Raw genomic sequence first — 19292 nt, forward strand, 5'->3', positions numbered from 1 at the left:
GATGGTCTCAAACACAACTTGTTGAGTATCAGCCAGCTTTGTGATAAAGGCAACTCAGTAACCTTCAACTCAGAAGCCTGTGTTGTGACTAACAAAAGAAGCAACAAAGTGGTTCTCACTGGTGTGAGAAAAGAAAATGTGTACCTAGCTGATTTCAACTCATCTAATGCAGAATCTGTTACTTGTCTTCTCAGTAAAGCAAGTCAGGATGAAAGTTGGCTATGACACAATAAGCTATCTCATTTAAACTTCAAGACCATGAATGAGCTAGTAAAGAAAGAACTGGTTAGAGGCATTCCTTTAGTAGAGTTTTCTAAGGATGGACTGTGTGATGCCTGTCAAAAAGGGAAGCAGATTAAAGCATCATTCATGAAGAAACTTGATTCAACAATTGAAGAACCTTTACAACTGCTACACATGGATTTGTTTGGACCAGTCAATGTATTGTCCATCTCAAGGAAAAGATTTTGCCTAGTAATTGTAGATGATTTCTCAAAGTTCTCTTGGACATTTTTCCTAAAGTCTAAAGATGAGGTTAGTGAAATCATCATCAATCACATAAGGCAAGTCAATAATCATCTTGATTTCAAGGTTAGAAGAATCAGGAGTGACAATGGAACTGAGTTCAAAAATTCAGTCATGAGAGCATTCTGTGAGGAAAATGGGATTTTGCATAAGTTTTCAGCAGCAAGAACTCCACAACAGAATGGAGTAGTGGAAAGGAAGAACAGATCACTTATTGAAGCTGCAAGGACAATGCTTGAAGAATTTAAACTGCCAATATATTTCTGGGCTGAAGCTGTAAATACTGTATGCTACACTCAGAATATTTCCCTGGTTAATCAAGCAAGATGCATGACTCCCTATCAATTGTTCAATAACAAGAAACCAACTCTAAATTTTCTTCATATCTTTGGTTGTAAATGTTATATTATGAGAAATCAAACTGATCAAAATGGGAAGTTTGATGCTAAAGCAGATGAAGGAATTTGTGTTGGATATGTTGTTGGTAAACCATATAGAGTCTACAATCTAAAAACCAAGATTGTTGTGGAATCAATACATGTTATGTTTGATGATATAAAGATTGAAGGACTTCAAGATGGAGATTACCCTGAGAGCCTCAAATTCGATAATACGGAGATGGTTAGTGATGACAGTGATGATGAAAGTGATCAAGAAACAGTATCAAAGGATAATGCAGAAAAATCTACTACCAATGAAGCACAAAACTCAACATCTGTCGAGTTGCATAATGCTTCATCCGTCGGGAGGCAATCTACGTTATCTGTCGGGAGACAACCAGCTTCATCCGTCAGTACTCAAAATTCACCATCCGTCGGGTTATCAAAAGGAGCAGGAAGTCAGGATAGATCACCTACAGAAAGTTCCCCTTTCTCAAATCAAAGATCCACAAACTTAGGGGGAATTTCTAACAATCAAAACTCAATCACACATTAAGACAACAATGAGGCCTCTTCATCTAGAGCTAATATACCTTAACAAAGAAAATGGATAAAAGATCACCCCTTTGAGCTTATAATTGGTGATGTTTCTTCTAGAGTTCAAACCAGTAGAGCAACTGAAGAAGAATGTCTATACAGCAGCTTTCTTTCCAAGGAAGAACCAAAGAAGGTAGAAGAAGCTTTGTTGGATCCTGATTGGATTTTAGCTATGCAGGAGGAGCTAAACCAATTTGAAAGGAATAAAGTATGGAAGCTGGTGCCCAAGCCTAAAGGAAAGAATCCAATAGACACCAAATGGGTATTCAGAAACAAGATGGATAAAAATGGCATAGTAGTCAGGAACAAAGCTAGATTGGTTGCTAAGGGCTATTGTTAACAAGAAGGAATAGATTTTGATGAAACATTTGCTCATGTTACAAGACTTGAAGCCATCAGAATCTTCATAGCCTATGCAGCCAATGCCAATTTCAAGGTATATCAAATGGATGTCAAAAGTGCCTTTCTGAATTGAGATTTGGAGGAGGAAGTCTATGTCAGTCAACCTCCTGGTTTTGAAGATCCAAATTTTCCAGAACATGTCTATTATCTTTTGAAAGCACTTTATGGATTGAAGCAAACACCTAGAGCCTAGTATGACACTTTATCAAAGTTCCTTTTGGAAAATCATTTCACAAGAGGTACTGTAGATAAAACTTTATTCTTTAGAAATGTTAATGGCTCTAGTATACTTGTTCAAATTTATGTAGATGATATTATTTTTGGCTCTACAGATGATAAACTTTGCAAAAAGTTTGCCAAATTGATGCAAAGTAAGTATGAAATGAGTATGATGAGAGAACTAACTTACTTTCTTGGTTTGCAAGTTAAGCAAGTTAGTGATGGAATATTCATTAGTCAAACTAAATATATTTTTGATCTTTTAAAGAAGTTTGATCTCATGGATTGCACATCTACAAAAACTCTCATGGCTACTGCAACTAAGCTTGAATTAAACACTACTGAAAAGTCTGTGGATATTTCAAGTTATAGGGGCATGGTTGGCTCACTTCTGTACTTAACCAGCTAGTAGGCCAGATATAATGTTTGCTACATGTTTATGTGCTAGATTTCAGGTTGTTCCTAGAGAATCTCACTTAATAGCTATTAAGAGAATTTTCAGATATCTCAAGGGAACACCAAAACTTGGCATTTGGTACCCTACAGATTCTGGTTTTGATCTAACTGGTTATTCAGATGCAGATTATGCAGGTTGTAAAATTGATAGAAAAAGTACAACAGGAACCTATCAATTTCTAGGAAACAAGCTTGTGTCCTGGTTCAGTAAAAAACAAAATTCAGTTTCTACTTCTACAGCTGAAGCTGAATATATTGTTGCTGGTAGTTGTTGTGCACATATATTATGGATGAAAAATCAATTTTTAGACTATGGTTTGCAAGTTGAGAGGATTCCTATTTTCTGTGATAACACAAGTGCAATTGCCATCACTGAAAATCCAGTACAACATTCAAGGACAAAGCACATAGATATCAAGTACCACTTCATAAGGGAACATGTAATGAATGGTACTGTGGAACTACACTTTGTTCCAAGTGAGAAGCAGCTTGCAGATATCTTTACCAAGCCACCGGATGAATCCACATTTTCAAGGTTGGTAAGCGAGTTAGGTATGTGATAAGTGGCATTTTATACCACTGAGAACGTCTTAAAATAGCTTAAATTGGTGTCTTAAAATCAAGTATTTTGTGTATTTGATGCGTTTTCCTAGTGTTTGTGCATTTCAGGGTATTAGTTGCATTTCGGGGGAGTAATCATCAAGAATAAGCCTTGGCATGTGTTCAGAATTGCGAGAGGAAAGAAAGGGGCATATTACAGCGAAGAAACGGAGCAAACTCAGGAAAATTCCAGTAGGGTCCTGAGCGCCCACTCAGCTATGCTGAGCGGCCGCGCAGAAAGCTGAGCACCCGCTCAGCTATGCTGAGCGGCCGCGCAGGGTCGGGAAATTTGATAAATTATTTTAGACTTTTACTTCTGTTTGGCTTCCAACTTCTATGTAATCTGAGTTTTGTGGGACTATTATATAAGTAAATTTAGAGACGTTTTCACGAGGTGGGATCGTGGTATTAAGCAAGGAGAAAAAGAGACAAGGAAGAAGACCGTGTTAGCATACCGCAACGAAGATGAAGCATATTTTCTTGTGATTCTTATTTCGTTGTAACGTTGGATGCTAGTTTTCTTTGCTTTGAACCTATTACTCTTGTGACGTACTCTGGTTTAATATAATTAGTTTAGTTATTATTCTCTTGTGTTTGTTTATCGTGTTTTCATATGAACCCATGATGACGATAAGTGTTATCATGGGCTAATCGTGATCATGGGGTCGTAACGGATTTACTATGGAATTCTTTAGTTAGTTGTTTAATACCTTAGTGTGTGATGATTGTATGATATATAGTATTGGTTGTGCGTATTCGTCTTATGTGCGTCGCGAACATATAAGATAGGGTGTTAATCTCTTGTGAAGCGACAGTGGATCTCGAGATTTAGAACTTGCCATGCTAGCATAGGTTCATGTATGATGTGCATGATTAGTGGGTAACTTTAACCGTTTTATTCGCCCTGTGTAATCAAAAGGAATAACTTGTGCTTCAATCGTTATGTTGTCAATTTCTATAGACATATAGGAACTCAACATAATTGATGCCTATTCAACTTCTATCTTAATTGTGGATGCTTGGTAGAATGGTATTAGTACAATGAAAGTTGGCTTTTATCAGTTTCGTGTTATTCGATTAATATCATCGCTGTTGCATGCTAAGGGTAATAACAATAACTATTGAAGGAAGTAGTAATGAAGTTGTGATCTCATGAGTGTTTTAATATTGTTAATTCGAAGTGTTAATTAAGTGATTAATTAAGTAGTTAATTGTAGTTAATATTTAGTCAATAATTTTAAGTGTTAGTGTCTTAACATTGAGAAGTAATCATACATTGGTGAGCGAGTTTAATTGAACAGTAATTAGTCTGAGTCTATGTGGGAACGAACTAGAAAGTATTCTATATTACTTGCGAACACGTATACTTGCGTGAATATTAGCGTGTTTTCGCCCTAACAAGTTTTTGGCGCCGCTGCCGGGGACTCGGCGTATTTGTTTAGTTTATGTACTTACCATCATTGGTCGTTAGGACTCAGTGATTAAGACGTAATTGTTACTTATTGTTCCTGGTTGTGTTTCAGGTACTTTAGCGAGCGTTTATGCAAACTCGTTCTCGTACTCGCAAGAGGACTTTAGATACAGCTGAGGAGACAGACAAAGTTCTTGATATTCCGGAGAAGATAGATTTTGAAGATTCGGATTCAGGAAGTGAGCAGAAAGAACCAGTAATCATGGGTGATCGTATTGTTCAGGCCGATCCAGCCCTTATGGACTTTTCTCGGCCTAAAATTGATGACATTCAGTCAAGCATTCTTCATCCGGCTATTCAAGCTAACTCCTTTGAAATCAAGCCAGGCACTATTCAGATAGTGCAGAATTCTGTTTCTTTTGGAGGTGCTGCGACTGAAGACCCCAACATGCACATAAGGAATTTTGTCGAGATCTGCAGTACTTTCAAGTATAATGGCATGACTAATGAGGCTATCAAGCTGAGGCTTTTCCCATTCTCACTGAGGGACAAAGCTAAGGACTGGTTACATTCTGAACCAGCTGGGTCCATCACTACTTGGCAAGATCTTGCGCAAAAGTTTCTGGTGAAGTTTTATCCGATGGCAAAGACTACTGCTATGAGGAGTGCTCTTACTCAGTTTGCGCAGCAACCTACAGAATCTATGTGCGAAGCTTGGGAACGATACAAGAAAATGTTGAGAAAGTGTCCACATCATGGAATGCCCGATTGGATGGTGATCACTGGTTTCTATAATGGTTTGGGGGCCCAATCTCGGCCCATGCTCGATGCAGCAGCTGGAGGCGCCTTGTGGGGCAAAAGCTATGAGGCTTATAATCTTATCGAGACTATGGCTGCAAATGAGCACCAAACCCCAACTCAGAGGATGATGCCTGGGAAGGTAGCAGGTATTCTGGAAGTCGATGCAGCCACCGCTATTGCAGCGCAGCTTCAAGCGCTGCCGATGAAGGTTGATTCTCTAGCTACATATGGAGTTAATCAAATAGTTATGGTCTGTGAGCTTTGTGCAGGTTCTCATGCTACGGATCAGTGTTCTCTTGTCAACGAATTTGTTCAGTATGTGAACAATTATCAGCGACAACAGTAGCCTGTGCCGGCTACTTATCATCCTAATAACAGAAATCATCCAAATTTCAGCTGGGGTAATAATCAGAATGCTATTCAGCCACCATATCAGCAAGGTGTGAGTAAACAGTTTAATCCACCTGTATTCCAGCAACCACAACAGTATGCTCAAAGGCAATCATATCCTCAACAGGGAAGTGCAGCTGCACCTACTAGTGCTAATTTTGAGGAACTTAAGCTGTTATGCAAGAGTCAGGCGGTTTCTATCAAGACCTTGGAAAATCAAATCGGTCAAATAGCCAATGCAGTGCTCAATCGTCAACCTGGAACACTTACCAGTGACACGGAAGTACCAGGCAGGAAGGAAGCTAAAGAGCAAGTCAAGGCTATTACCTTAAGGTCTGGGAAAGTTGCTGATGCTGAAAAGGCAAAAGAAGGAGAAGCTGAAGTTAGAGATGAAGAAGCTAAGCAAAAGGAGAAAGCGGCGGAACCAAGGAAGACTACTGTTGAACACACTCTGCCTGAGGGTAATACAGGGGAGAAACAGCTCTATCCTCCACCACCTTTCCCTAAGAGATTGCAGCAACAAAAGCTGGATAAGCAGTTCGGTAAGTTTCTGGAGGTGTTCAAGAAACTTCACATCAATATACCTTTCGCTGAGGCTCTGGAGCAAATGCCTAGTTATGAGAAGTTTATGAAGAGTATTCTTTCAAGGAAGGTGAAACTGGATGACCTTGAGACCGTTTCTCTAACGGAAGAATGCAGCGCTGTTCTGCAGCAAAAGTTACCTCCAAAGCTTAAAGATCCAGGTAGCTTCACCATTGCTTGCACCATTGGCAAGTTGTCGTTTGACAAGTGCCTTTGTGATTTGGGAGCAAGCATCAATCTGATGCCGTTGTCGATCTTTAAAAAGTTGGATTTGCCTGATCCAAAAGCCACCTACATGTCTCTACAACTGGCTGATCACTCTATTACTTACCCAAGGGGCATAGTGGAGGATGTGCTAGTCAAGGTGGATAAGCTCTTTTTTCCAGCAGACTTTGTTATTCTAGATTTCGAGGAAGATAAGAAGATTCTCATAATCTTGGGAAGTCCTTTCTTGGCCACTGGCCGTACCTTGATAGATGTGCAGAAAGGTGAACTTACTATGCGGGTGCAGGATCAGGATGTGACCTTCAATGTATTCAAAGCAATGAAATAACCTACAGAAGATGAGGAGTGCTTAAAAGTGGATGTAATTGATTCTGCGATTACTTCAGAACTCGATCATATGTTAATGTCTGATGCATTAGAAAAGGCCTTAGTGGGGGATTTTAACAACGATGATGAAGATGGCAACGAGCAATTACAATATCTGAATGCTTCTCCCTGGAGGCGAAAGCTGGATATGCCGTTTGAATCTCTTGGTACTTCTGACCTCAAGAATGCTGAAGGAAAGCTCAAACCATCAATTGAGGAAGCACCTACCTTGGAGCTCAAGCCATTACCTGAACACTTGAGGTATGCTTTTTTAGGTGATGCATCTACTTTACCTGTTATTATTGCATCTGACCTTTCAGGTAGTGAGGAAGACAAGCTCTTAAGGATTTTGAGAGAATTCAAATTGGCTATTGGATGGACCATAGCAGACATCAAAGGGATCAGCCCTTCATATTGTATGTATAAGATTCTGCTAGAGGAGGGTAGTAAGCCAACTGTTGAGCAGCAGCGCAGACTTAATCCTATCATGAAGGAGGTGGTGAAGAAAGAAATTCTGAAATGGCTGGATGCAGGCATCATTTATCCTATTTCTGACAGTTCTTGGGTGAGCCCCGTACAATGTGTGCCTAAGAAAGGAGGTATCACTGTGGTAGCAAATGAGAAGAATGAGCTCATCCCCACGAGAACTGTTAGTGTATACTGAAAATATATATTTGAAGTATGTACATTTATTTCTGGCCAATTTATTTGAGAATCATTTGAATGTTTATATGTTGTCTAATATTATATATTGTGAACAATCTAGTATTAAAATGGGATACAGAATATTAGATTGTTAAATACGGTTATATAATATAATAAGGTTCACAGCACAGGTGGTGTTGGACAATCCACTGGTATGGCTGTAGTAGTATTTAGATTAGTTTATATTGACTAATAAATAATACTAGTATACTTTGTGTATATTAAACAGGATCAAATTTAGAATTGTTCCCTTAATACTGATTAATAAGAAGAACTAAGATTCTATGTTATTATTAATGCTTAGGTTCTTAATCCGGAAATAGTAATTGACACGTGTATATTATTTACATGCTTTGATTTATATATGAAATAATTTTTTTGAATTATATCATTATATTTTGGGTGATGGAATTATATACATGGTGGATATTATTTATTGAAAGAATCCATGTCCTGATAATATTCGGGTTAATGATGTCCCCTTGAAAGCTCAAAAAGATTTAATTATGTGAAACCCTGCAGGTGGAATTTATTCTGGCATAATTAAATAAAGGTTGAGTGGATGATCAAAGATAAAAGATATTAATTAAATAAATTATCAGTAATTTATTTAATTAATGGACATATGATATTTTAAACATGGGGAATTTAATAAGCAAATAATATTGGAACCGAATTAATTAAATTACGGTATTAGGAAAGGTAGTGCAAATATTAATTCTTTAGTGGATTGAATTAATATTTAATTACATTGGGCTAGGCTCAAGATGTAATTAGAAGGCCCAACCTAATTATCCATGGTCCCTATTGTAGCCTATATATATTCTTATTCTCTTCTTGCTTGGGATTGTGTGAAAACATATTGTAGCCACCAAGGAGCAAGAAGAGAGGATAACTTGAGAAGACGGAGGCCATACTTTGCTCAAGGGAATTTGAGAATACAATAGAAGAGCGTGGAATCAACCATTAACAATGTAATCCTCTTTTCGTAATCTTTATCGTAAAACGTAGTAACACCCTAAGTCCGTGGTTCCCAACAATTGGTATCAAGAGCCTGGTAATGGGTTCTACATTTTATGATATAATGTCCATGTCGTAATTATATATGCGTGCATATAGTGTTTTGCTTGTATTGTTTTTGATGCAGGTTGTTAATCCACTATTATGGCCATGTATATTTTAATTATGTGTTTGGATCCCACGTGGTTTAATCGTGGTTAATTTTTGTTTTGGTTTCCACGTGGTTTAATCGTGGTTGTAATTTACACGAGGGTTGATCGTGTTAGAATAGATTTTAAAAAATTAGTTTTGTATTAGATCTATTTTTTTTGTAATTGTTCCGGGTATTTTGTAATAGTTATGTGCGATCGGAAATCAATTCCGGTAGTTTTTTGTTCCGCTGTGTGATTACAAGGGGCTGCTGTTGATGTTTGGATCGAACAAAATCAAAACAAAACTCACTAAAAAGCAACAGGCGCGCGCGCTGCGGCCGCTGAGGCAGCTGCGGCTGCTGGGGCCGCGGCGAAAGCGGGGACTGCTGGGGCTACTGGGGCTGCTGCGGCAGCTGGGACTGCTGGGGCTGCTAGGGCTGCTGGGGCTGCTGCGGCAGCTGGGACTGCTGGGGCTGCTGGGACTGCTGGGGCTGCTGGGCTGCTGGGGCTGCGGGGGCTGCTGGGGGCGTCGAGGCATGCTTGGGGCAGATTTTTTTTGAGAGCTGGATTTTTTTTCAAGGGCCATAATAGTGGAAAATTTATTTTAATTTTTTCCATTAAATTTTAATTATTTCTTTAATTTATTGATTATGTGTGTCGTTAATTATGTGTGTAATTCTTTTAAAATTGTATGTTTAACTTAATTAGGACGACATGGACATAAATTTTATTTATTGCTTTAATTAAATGTTATATGTTGCTAAAATTATGTGTGTATTTTGAATGCATGATTAGACATAATTATAACAACATAAGGCCCCATTTAATTTAAAAATTCCTCAATTTAAAAAAAAAATTCTAAGTGGGAGAGGGAATTAATATGAAATTAAATCTCATGGTCTCCATTATTGGTTGTAGGTAATTTAACATAAAGACGAATATAAATTATTGTTATTCCCAGTGGACTAACAATGAGATTTACAGAAGGGGGGGTTGAATGTAAATCTCAAAACTTTTTCAAGTTTTGAGCAATTTGTAAGACTAAGTGTTTGAGTGATCAAATGTGTGTAAATTGCTTGGAGCTGATGCAGACAGATATATATTTAAACACAAATGAAATGAACACAAAGAACTTAAAAACTTTTCTGGTAGATTTGTTGTTCCACCAGAGATGTGTTATTTCAGAAAATCTGTGATTCAAAATTAAATCACAGCTGCTTCCTAGTACAAACTAGATGATTTTCTCTCTTGATATTTCTAAACAGCTCAGGGAAAATTCTCATCTAATTACTAGCTACTACTTGGTTTATATAACACCAAGTTTACAAGTGAAGACAAAGATAAAGTACAATAAGACAATAGTTCTCCACTTGTTTCTGTTCCATTTTTATCCAGTGTAATATGGAATTATCTGTTGACTTTCCATTATGAACCAGACTAAAAACGGCTGCTTTTTCTGCTGTTCCTGAAATAGGCTACCATATCTCTGTCAATCCATGTGCCTCTGTCAGCTTTGTTAACTGTCACTATCAACTGCTATGAGACTGAGCATCCGTTGAAGCTTTCATCCGTTGATGGCTTTATCCGTTGACGCTCTAGCAGTGCATCCGTTGAAGCTTTCATCCGTTGATGGCTTTATCCATTGATGCTCTAGCAGTTGAAGCTTTATCCGTTGAAGCGTTAGAGACATCCGTTGAAGCTTAGTTTCTTATCCGTTGAGGGTCTTCAATATCCGTTGACACTTCTTCACTTATACAAAATTACAAGGCATGAAATATTTACAATTAGCCCTCCTACTTGTACATCCATTAGTAGTCAACATGACTGATTATCTCCTAACAACATCTAAGAATTACAGCTTGAAACCAGAGAGTGAGATGTGCTACAATACCAAACTTATTGCTAAGTAAGGCTACTCCTTCAACGGATAGCCAAGATGGTCTTATCCGTTGAGGCTACAAACACTAGATTTCTACTTAAGTATTTTGCTGAACTTATTATCAAACTAATACATATATTCCTAACAATTATATATACGTCACCCATCGTGGCATGTAATTTATGGTGTCTAGAATGTTATAGAAATTACTAGAACAAACTTCTTAAATTAATAAATTTTGAAAGGAATAAATACTGATTTTCTTTATTTCTGATTTGGGGCGATTTTGTCAAAAACGGGTTCATCGAACTTGTAAGGCTGTGGGTTTTAAGCGAGACCGATGTGACTCCTCCACTACCTGGAAATCAAACCATTGATGAATATTGAATTGAAGTATTCTATTCAAGGCAAAATTACGAATATTGGAAGGTATACACGCCACCCATCGTGGCGTACCAAGTTCCATAGATTTCGAATAATTTAAGATTTGATGATGGTATACACTTAGCTATGAAAAATAATATAGTCCACCCCAACGTGGCATATTGTTTAGTAATAGGACCGAAGTAACATTTAAAAAAAATTAGGTGGTATACATGTCACACATCGTGGCGTACCAGAAGCTTATGGTGTTTAGATGTTAGTGCATTAAATTTTAATAATTTAGATCTTAATAATTAATGCACCCTTATTTATGTGATGTTTTTATGCATGATTCTCAGGATAAAATGGGCTTTAATCCACTATTCACCATACTTAAGGATAACAAACTTACCGGACCTAACTATATTGAATGGAAACGAAATTTGGACATTGTGTTGACTGCTGAGGAGTACAAGTTTTGCACTTATGAACCCAAGCCTGAACAGCCTGCTGCTGATGCTCCTGAAGATGAGAAAGAGTATTATAAACGGTGGATTAAGGCTGATGAGATGTCGCGATGTTACATTCTGGCAGTAATGTCGGGTGTTTTACAGCATCAGCATCAGTCTATGGCCACTACTTCGGATATGCTCTTTAATCTCAAGGAACTTTTTGGAGATCAGAATAGGGCTGCTAGGCAAGTAGCCATGAAGGCTTTAATGAACACTCAGATGGCTGAAGGCACACCTGTAAGGGATCATGTTCTCAAGATGATGTCGCATCTGAATGAGATAGAGATCCTCGGTGCTGAACTTGACGGGGAAACCCAGATTGACATTATCCTTATGAGCTTGTCCAAGAGTTTTGAGCAGTTCCGCTTGAATTACAACATGAAAAAGAGGCAGTATAGTCTCGCGGAACTGCTGACAGAACTTCAGGCAGCTGAAGGATTATTTCGGCAGAGTGTTCAAGTGAATGTGGCTGAGAAAGGTTCTTTCTCTAAGCTGAAAGGTATTAAGAAGAAGAAAAAGGCTCAGACACAGAAAGCTGTGAAGGCAGTGGGAGTTCAGGGTGGTGTGAAAAAGCCTAAGGGAAAGTGCTTCAGATGCAAACAGTCAGGTCACTGGTAACATGATTGTCCTCTTCCTAAGAAGACAAACAATACTGGTATGTCTCTTTCTCTAGTTACAGAAACATTTATAGCGGCTGTATCTACGAGCACTTGGTGTGTAGATACATAAGCCACTGATCATGTTTGTAATTCTATGTAGGGGTTCCAACTATCCAGAATGCTTAGAGATTGTGAGATATACGTGTTCATGGGAGATGCTACGAAAGTAGCAGTAGTTGCAGTAGGAGTTATTCATTTATCTTTTGGTTCTGATAGGATTTTGGTTTTGAACAATTGTCTTTATGTACCTTCTTTTAGAAGGAATTTAATTTCGGTTTCTAAACTTGCTTTGGATGGTTATAATGTTTGTTTGGATCGTAATGTTTCTATTATGATGAATAAACGAATTATATGTTCTGGTACATTGCAAGACAATTTTTATATAATTAATCCTAGTCAACCTGCACTGCAACTGTAATTTAGGGAATTGAACAACACATCTTCTAACTCTACTAAAAGAAAGGAACCTTCTAGTTTGAACCAAACATATCTTTGGCACTTGAGATTAGGTCATATTAACTTGAGGAGGATTCAAAGACTGGTAGTAGACGGGCCTTTAAGCTCATTGGCAGTGGAGCCATTTCCAGTTTGTGAATCCTGCTTGGAAGGTAAAATGACTAATAGGCCTTTCAAGGCAAAGGGGAATAGAGCCAAACAAGTGTTAGAATTGGTTCACTCTGATTTATGTGGACCCATGAATATCCAAGCAAGAGGTGGTTATGAATATTTCATCACTTTCATTGATGATTATTCTAGATATGGGTACGTTTATTTATTGCGCTGTAAGTCTGAGTGCTTTGATAAGTTCAAAGAGTACAAAGCTAAAACGGAGAAGCGACTTAATAAAAGTATCAAGTCACTACGATCAGATCGTGGTGGCGAATACTTGCTTGGAGAATTTAGGGAATATTTATCAGAAAATGGGATAGAATCCCAGTTAACTGCACCAGGCACACCCCAGCAGAACGGTGTAGCAGAGAGAAGGAACCGGACTCTTTTAGAGAGTGTTAGATCGATCATGAGTTATTCGGATTTACCCAAGTTATTTTGGGGACATGCCTTAGAGACAGCAGCTTATCTTCTGAACTTAGTACCTTCTAAGTCGGTTCCTAAAACCCCCTTAGAATTGTGGATCGGGGATAAACCGAGTCTAAGACATATTCGAATATGGGGTTGTCCAGCACATGTGCTGAACAAGAACGCGACTAAGTTAGAATCTCGTACAGAAGTAAGGTTGTTTGTAGGCTACCCCATGGGAACGAAAGGATATTTATTTTATAGTCCGAAGAATCGGGATGTCATTGTTAGCACTAATGCAAGATTCTTGGAGGAGGACTATATAATGAATCACAAACCCATGAGTAGTGTCATTTTAGAGGAACTAGTGGGAGGGACAAATAATACCCATGAAGCTGTAGTACAAGTAGAACAACCACAACATAATGTACAACCTGTCACTAATACCGCACCAGTGCCTCGTCGTAGTGGGAGGGTTGTTCAACAGCCTGATAGATTCATGTTTTTGGGAGAGTCTTCAGACTTGGTCCCTGGTGAACATGATGATGATCCCCGTACATACGAAGAGGCAGTACAAGACAAAGATGCAGATCTTTGGCAAAAGGCGATGGAATCTGAGATAGAATCAATGTATTCTAATCAAGTCTGGGAGCTCGTGGAACCACCCAAAGGTATAAAACCTATTGGATGTAAGTGTATCTACAAGAAAAAGAGGGGATTAGATAAAAAGGTGAAAGCCTGGAAAGCAAGACTTGTTGCGAAAGGGTATACTCAGAAAGAAGGTATCGATTATGAGGAAACCTTTTCACCGGTAGTCATGCTTAAGTCAATCCGTATTCTTTTATCTATAGCAGCTCATCTCGATTATGAGATTTGGCAAATGGATGTCAAGACAGCTTTTCTTAATGGAAGTCTTGAAGAAACCATCTATATGCAGCAACCAAAAGGATTCATTAAGGAAGGCCAAGAGCATCTGGTATGTAAGCTTAAGAGGTCTATTTATGGACTTAAACAAGCTTCTAGAGACTGGAATATTCGTTTTGATCAGGCAGTCCAGTCATATGGATTTGATCAAAGTCCAAGCGAATCATGCATGTATAAGAGAAGTGAAGGTAATGCAGTGGTTTTTCTAGTACTATATGTAGATCATATTTTACTCATTGGAAATAATGTTGAGATGTTATCATCAGTAAAGGCATGGTTATTCAAACAATTTGACATGAAGGACTTAGGTGAAGCGGCATACATCCTTGGGATCAAAGTTATAAGGGATCGCAAGAAAAGGATGTTGGCTTTATCTCAAGAGCCCTACATTGATGAAGTATTAGCTCGTTTTAACATGCAGAACTCCAAGAAAGGTTTTTTACCTTTTAAGCATGGAGTTGCTCTATCTAAGAAGCAGTGTCCTTCGACACCTAAGGATATAGAGAGCATGAAAGCAGTTCCTTATGCTTCAGCATGTGGAAGCTTAATGTATGCTATGTTATGTACGAGGCCTGACATCTGCTTTGCTGTAGGCACGGATAGTAGATATCCATCAAACCCAGGTCAGGATTATTGGAGTGCAGTAAAAACTATACTCAAGTACCTGAGAAGGAGTATATGTTAATTTACAAGGCCTCAGATCTATTTCCTTTGGGATATACTGATTCAGATTTCCAATCAGATAGGGATAAGAGGAAATCAACCTTGGGATATGTTTTTACTTTGGGAGGTGGAGCCGTTATATAGAGGAGTGTAAAGCAGAAATGCATTGCAGACTCCACCATGGAGGCCGAGTACGTGGCGGCCTCTGAGGCTGCCAAGGAGGCTGTATGGTTCAGGAACTTCCTTTTGGACTTAGATGTGGTACCTAATTTGCCTAGGAGCTTGACGGTGTATTGTGATAACACTGGTGCTGTGGCAAATTCAAAGGAACCGCGAGACCACAAAGCAACAAAACATATTGAACGTAAGTATCATCTCATACGAGGAATCGTAAAGCGAGGGGATATAGTTGTGGCTCACATATCATCAGAAGACAACCGAGCAGATCCTTTCACAAAGAGCTTGCCAACCAAGGTTTTTGACAAGCACGTGGAAGCGATAGGAGTCAGATGGATGGACACATAGATTTTTATGTAATAGTGGATTAAATAAACACTGATGTACACATAGAATATTTTGAGTATAAGTGGGAGATTGTTAGTGTATACTGAAAATATTTATTTGAAGTATGTACATTTATTTCTGGCCAATTTATTTGAGAATCATTTGAATGTTTACATGTGGTCTAATATTATATATTGTGAACAATCTAGTATCAAAATGGGATACAGAATATTAGATTGTTAAATACGGTTATATAATATAATAAGGTTCACAGCACATGTGGTGTTGGACAATCCACTGGTATGGCTGTAGTATTATTTAGATTAGTTTATATTGACTAATAAATAATACTAGTATACTTTGTGTATATTAAACAGGATCAAATTTAGAATTGTTCCCTTAATACTGATTAAGAAGAAGAACTAAGATTCTATGTTATTATTAATGCTTAGGTTCTTAATCCGGAAATAGTAATTGACACGTGTATATTATTTACATGCTTTGATTTATATATGAAATAATTCTTTTGAATTATATCATTATATTTTGGGTGATGAAATTATATACATGGTGGATATTATTTATTGAAGGAATCCATATCCTGATAATATTCGGGTTAATGATGTCCCCTTGAAAGCTCAAAAAGATTTAATTATGTGAAACCCTGCAGGTGGAATTTATTCTAGCATAATTAAATAAAGGTTGAGTGGATGATCAAGGATAAAAGATATTAATTAAATAAATTATCAGTAATTTATTTAATTAATGGACATATGATATTTTAAACATGGGGAATTTAATAAGCAAATAATATTGGAACCGAATTAATTAAATTACGGTATTAGGAAAGGTAGTGCAAATATTAATTCTTTAGTGGATTGAATTAATATTTAATTACATTGGGCTAGGCTCAAGATGTAATTAGAAGGCCCAACCTAATTATCCATGGTCCCTATTGTAGCCTATATATATTCTTATTCTCTTCTTGCTTGGGATTGTGTGAAAACATATTGTAGCCACCAAGGAGCAAGAAGAGAGGATAACTTGAGAAGACGGAGGCCACACTTCGCTCAAGGGAATTTGGGAATACAATAGAAGAGTGTGGAATCAACCATTAACAAGGTAATCCTCTTTTCGTAATCTTTATCATAAAACGTAGTAACACCCTAAGTCCGTGGTTCCCAACAAGAACAGTTACAGGATGGAGAGTCTGCATGGATTATAGAAAGCTGAATAAAGCCACGAGGAAGGATCACTTCCCTCTTCCATTTATTGATCAGATGCTTGACTGGTTGGCTGTTCATGAGTATTATTGTCTTCTGGATGGCTACTCAGGGTATAATCAGATTTGTATTGCACCAGAGGATCAAGAAAAGACTACCTTCACTTGTCCATTTGGCACGTTTGCTTTTCACAGAGTTTCGTTTGGTTTATGTGGTGCACCGGCCACTTTTCAGAGATGTATGATGGCTATATTCTCTGACATGATTGGAAAAAATGTCGAGGTGTTCATGGATGACTTCTCCGTCTTTGGACATTCGTATGATGAATGTTTGAATAATCTTCGTGCCGTGCTCAAAAGGTGTGTGGAAACTAATTTGGTGCTCAATTGGGAGAAATGTCATTTTATGGTGCGTGAAGGCATTATTCTTGGGCATAAGGTCTCTAGCAAGGGTCTTGAGGTGGATAAAGCCAAGGTGGGAGTCATTGAAAATCTTCCACCACCTATTTCCGTGAAAGGAATCCGTAGTTTTCTTGGTCATGCGGGTTTCTATCGGCGGTTCATCAAGGACTTTTCAAAGATATCTAAGCCATTGTGCAACTTTCTTGAGAAAGATGTTCCTTTTAAATTTGATGATGAATGCTTGACGGCATTCGAGACTCTCAAGAAGAGTTTAATCACTGCACCGGTTATTACAACACCGGATTGGACAGAGCCGTTTGAGATGATGTGTGATGCGAGTGATTATGCGGTAGGTGCAGTTCTTGGGCACCGCAAGAATAATCTCTTTCATGTGGTCTACTATGCTAGTAAGACCTTAAATGGGGCCCAATTGAACTACACCACTACTGAGAAGGAGCTCTTGGCTATACTCTTTGGTTTCGAGTAATTTCGATCTTATCTGCTTGGGACAAAAGTGACAGTATTCACTGATCATGCGGCCATTCGCTATTTGGTTGTCAAGAAGGATTCGAAGCCGAGACTCATTCGTTGGGTGCTCTTACTTCAAGAATTTGAGTTAGAGATCAAAGATCGAAAAGGTACTGAGAATCAAGTAGCTGACCATCTCTCTAGATTGGAGAATCCCGAGTCTACTTCATAAGATAAGACATTGATCAACGAATCTTTTCCGGATGAGCAGTTGTTCGCAGTTCAGGAGGAAGAGCCATGGTTTGCAGATATTGTAAACTATCTTGTCAATAATATAATGCCTCTTAATTTGACCTCAGCTCAAAAGAAGAAGTTTCTGCATGAGGTGAAGTGGTATATGTAGGATGAACCATATTTGTTTAGACAGGGAGCTGACCAGATCATCAGGAGATGTATCCCGTTCTGTGAGACGGAGGGGATATTACGAGACTGCCACTCCACAGTTTATGGTGGACACTATGGTGGTGAGAAGACGGCAGCTCGTATTCTGTAAGCAGGTTTTTTCTGGCCTACTTTGTTTAAGGATGCTCACCAGTTTGTTTTAAGGTGTGATCGTTGCCAAAGAGTGGGAAATTTGACGAGAAAGGATGAGATGCTGTTAAATGTGATGCTTGAAGTCGAGGTCTTTGATGTTTGGGGAATCGATTTCATGGGGCCTTTTGTCTCGTCCTGCAATAATCAGTACATCTTGCTGACAGTCGATTATGTCTCAAAATGGGTAGAATTCAAAGCTCTACCGACAAATGATGCAAAGGCAGTATTGAATTTTCTGCATAAGTAGATTTTCACAAGGTTTGGAACGCCTCGGGTAATCATAAGTGATGAAGGGTCGCATTTCTGCAACCGTAAGTTCACTTCTATGATGCAGCGTTATAATGTGAATCATCGAGTTGCTACTGCCTATCATCCACAAATAAATGGTCAAGCGGAAGTGTCTAACAGAGAGATCAAGCGCATTCTAGAGAAGGTTGTTTGTCCGTCAAGGAAGGATTGGTCTTTAAAGCTCGATAAAGCTGTTTAGGCCTACAGAACAGCATACAAAACTCCACTTGGTATGTCCCCGTTTCAACTGGTGTATGGTAAGGGATGTCATTTACCTGCGGAGCTTGAGCATAAGGCCTATTGGGCGTTGAAAAAGTTTAACCAGGATTTAGATGCAGCTGGTAAGAAGAGAATGCTTCAGCTTAACGAACTTGATGAATTTCGACTTCAAGCGTACGAGAATAACAAAATGTACAAGGAAAAGGTGAAGAGGTGGCACGATAGGAAGCTACATCCTGAGTCATTCGTGCCGGGGCAACAAGTTCTCTTATTCAATTCTCATCTCCGACTTTTTCCTGGGAAGTTGAAATCAAGGTGGTCTGGACCTTTTATTGTCAAAACTGTGTTTCCACATGGAGCGGTGGAGATTTTTGAGAATGAGCCGGACCAAGCATTCAAGGTTAATGGTCAGCATTTGAAGCACTACTATGGGGACACGGCAAACCGAGAAGTGGTTAGTGCCATTTTACTGTCAACTTAAGGAAGGTACGCAACGTCAAGCTAATGACGAAAAAGAAGCGCTGCGTGGGAGGCAACCCATAAATTGTTGTTACAGGAACCCTTAGAAGTTAATAACCTATACAAAACCACAAAAAAATCATAAAAACCGGGCTCAAATTTTTTTTTCCAGAGACCCCCTGAGCGCCCGCTCAGCTCTGCTGAGCGACCACTCAGGGGTCGACTGCCAGAATTTTTTTAAGTTCAGAAAAAAATCAAAAAAATTAGAAAATTAAAAAACCAATTACAGCCCCACTACCCACGATTTCT

The 19292-nt window shown here is 38.5% G+C and overlaps 1 non-coding gene across 1 annotated transcript; it reads right to left on the minus strand.

Annotated features, from left to right (window-relative positions):
• Window positions 1-5245: 5245 nt before the first annotated feature.
• On the minus strand, window positions 5246-5352 carry LOC141715967 (small nucleolar RNA R71). Its single transcript, XR_012572705.1, has one exon. It is a non-coding gene; the product is annotated as a small nucleolar RNA R71 (small nucleolar RNA).
• Window positions 5353-19292: the final 13940 nt, after the last annotated feature.

The sequence above is a fragment of the Apium graveolens genome, chromosome 3, assembly GCF_009905375.1.
Source record: "Apium graveolens cultivar Ventura chromosome 3, ASM990537v1, whole genome shotgun sequence".
NCBI classification, from domain to species: Eukaryota; Viridiplantae; Streptophyta; class Magnoliopsida; order Apiales; family Apiaceae; genus Apium; species Apium graveolens.